Below are 3,196 nucleotides of genomic sequence, written 5' to 3' on the forward strand. Positions count from 1 at the left end.
GCAAATTAAATGAACAACTAAAAATGCACAAGTTTTGAGTGAATTGGATTTTTCCAATACAAGGAAAAGATATATAAAGTGAGTGACAGATTGGTGGTTGATGGTAGATTGGTTGAACCATACTGTTCAACCGGTACCAGTAAAGATACATGCCAATGGCCGAACCAATTGTGGATTCCAATAGAGCAATATAAAGTAGGCACTAGATGCTTCCAATAGAGCAATTAATTAACAAAACGGGCAGATAACAACAATAAAGCAAAATACTATTGTGCTCAATCAGAATAACAATCTAGTAGCACAATCCAGTAGCACAATCAGTAGCACAACAAAAATAAGCACAACCAGTAGCACAATAAAAACTTAATTAAAAGCGACAACAACTAAACTAATCCAGTAGCACAATCCAGTAGCACAATAAGAATAACAATCCACTAGTCCCTGTTCTTTTCCTGCAAACAACAAAAATAAGCAGAGAAATCAGAATTGAGTGGTGCACTTTTCTCAAAATCAGAATCCAGTAGCACAATCAGTCCCTGTTCTCAAAATAGCCCCTATGACAGTTGGTGTGCAATTTTTCAAAACAGCCCCTGCAAATTTTCAAAGGTCAATGTGGCACACTTTAGAAGGTCAATGTGAAATTTAATTATGCCCCCAAGTTCAAAACTTAGTTAGAAATCAAATCACAAAACTTGGTCAAATGCTGAAAATAGTGCTGAACTGTACTGTTGCTTACTAGAAAATTTGAAAATCACCGTTATGGTTCACTAATCTTGCCATAATTTCTCTTTCGTATCTGTCTAAACTAGTACTCAAATCTTTTACTCCTCCATACGTGAATTTAGCAATTGAGAAAAATCAGTGTGGAAAAGAAAAGAAAAGAAATTAAACTATTTTGTCATCTACTCATAAATCTGATACTTACCCAGTAGGAATCCATGGCTTGTCCATGTCATCTACTCATAAACATGAAGGCATAGTGAAAACCGGTTGTAGACAAGACGTAATTTGTGTGCTACGATTTATCGAAGATTACCTACAAGATAAAACATGAAGCCATAGTGAATAAACCAAAGTTCCAAAAGAAAACTGACCACCAAACGAAATATGTGAACCATAACATGAAAGTTTGGATACTGTGACAAAATAAATGATGCATATTTATGAATTCTAGCAAAATTTAGAAAAAATATGGGTAAGCTAGCATATACAATAATTTATATGTATGTTATTTTCAGAAATACCTAATTCATTATTCAAGGATTTTGTACACCCCACCTTCCCCAACTGGAGGCTCCGGCAATTCAACCTAACAATGCCACAAAAAAAATAAACCCGTCAGGTGCATCGATCTGTTTCATTCCTCCTGATACAAGTGCATAAATCACTTCATTAGGTTGAATTGATACTGAGAATCAATTATCTCAAACACTTCAACCAGTATTCTTCGTTTCACAATGTATTAGTTCACCAAATTAACAATCTTGTGAGAGAGAGGGATAACGACCTTAGAGAACCTCCACTCCTGAGAAGAGTTTAATTGAGAGAGAAGAGGTTCGGGTGTACATGAATTGAGAAGGGTTAAGATTCAATGTCGTTATTTTTGAGAAGCACGGGAGAGAGAAGGACTGAGGAATCACGAACAGGAGGCTAGGGTTCCTAATTTCTGTGAAGGGTAATTTTGTCATTATAATTTTTTTTTTTTAAAGATTAATAATGTATTTGTGGCAAAATTAGAAGTAAACCAACTTTGTGATGGCATTGGCGTGAATTGAAAGTATGTAGTGGCATTTTTCAAAATTAGGTGTTTTGTAGTGGCATGGGTACAATTTTCCCTATATATATACATAGCCTTTTATACATGCAATCCCATGTGATAAAACATAACATATACTCTTCAAGATCCAATACAATGTTTGTATAAAAGTTATATCCTTACACTTAGTAACCATGTGATCAAGGTTTGGCCAAAACGCTTGGTTATGATCTAGTTTGGACCAAAATTTCATACAAACTAAGGCGTATTAGATCCAACATATCAAAAAAGGAGCTCCCATGTGATCCATGACATTATGCCTCTTGGTTAAAGGTCTCCAACATATTGCATCTCCAATAAGAATCAATTTATCAACATATATATGTGCATACATAATAGGGAATAAAAATTGTCCTTTATAGCTTTTATACAAAATTATAAGAAAATATTTATATATAATTAGTTGAATCTGTATAGCTTTTATACGAATCATTGAAAATCAATTTCATAAATCCAAAATAAAATAGCAAAATAATTTAAATCTTACAGTTCTGAAGTGCAGACATATATCTTTAGGTGGAAGCGAGTACTGATCTTCAATGGTTTTCCTCAGATATGATGACAGAGACCTTAGACATTTTCTTTACTTCTCACTTTCAAAAAATGGTCCACAATACACTAATTAATTAAATTATCTTAACAAATCAAGCATGCGTGCATTAATTAATAATTGGCCTACATAAGTAACAATAAGTAACAAAAAATTAGAGGAGAAAAAGAGAAATATATATATATATATATATATATATATACGAGGAGAGATCGGATGACATCCTTTTTTGGTGACATCGGATGACACTGTGCATTTTCAAAGTCCAAATAGTCGATCCAAACCGTTCAACTTGATGGATATGTTAAAATGTGCTTGCATATCAAATTTTATATTTTTCTGAATTTTTTTATTATTTATTAAGATGGGTACAAAAATTCAACGGTCTAAATATAGCGATTTTGTTAAATACTTAATAAATAGTAAAAAAATTTCAAAAAATGTAAAATTTGATCTGCAAGCACATTTTAATATATCCATTATGTTGAACGGTTTGGACTTTGAAAACTTTGAAAATGCACAATGTTATTCGATGTCACCAAAAAATGGTGTCATCCGATCCCTCCTCTATATATATATATATATATATATATATATATAGGTAGGCTAATATACAATCGATTGTTCCTAAGGTCCCGTACAACCAAGTCATTTTCTTATTTTTAAAGTCTAAATGATCGATCCAAACCGTTTATCTTGTTCTCCATATTAATATGTGCTTGGAGACCAAATTTTACATTTTTCTGAATTTTTTTACTATTTATTAAGTCACTTTGAAAATCGCTGATCCAACGGTGGCTTCTGATTTTACTGTTTTGTTAAGCCACCGT

The 3,196-nt window shown here is 32.5% G+C and overlaps 1 long non-coding RNA gene across 1 annotated transcript; it reads right to left on the minus strand.

The window, feature by feature from the left end:
* Positions 1-245: 245 nt before the first annotated feature.
* Positions 246-1,658, minus strand: LOC144550994 (uncharacterized). Its single transcript, XR_013510737.1, has 3 exons — positions 1,245-1,658; positions 926-1,036; positions 246-452 (listed from the first exon to the last, which is right to left on the minus strand). It is a non-coding gene; the product is annotated as an uncharacterized LOC144550994 (long non-coding RNA).
* Between the last annotated feature and the right edge of the window lie 1,538 nt (positions 1,659-3,196).

This window comes from Carex rostrata, chromosome 3 (assembly GCF_964058835.1).
Source record: "Carex rostrata chromosome 3, lpCarRost1.2, whole genome shotgun sequence".
Classification (NCBI taxonomy): Eukaryota; Viridiplantae; Streptophyta; class Magnoliopsida; order Poales; family Cyperaceae; genus Carex; species Carex rostrata.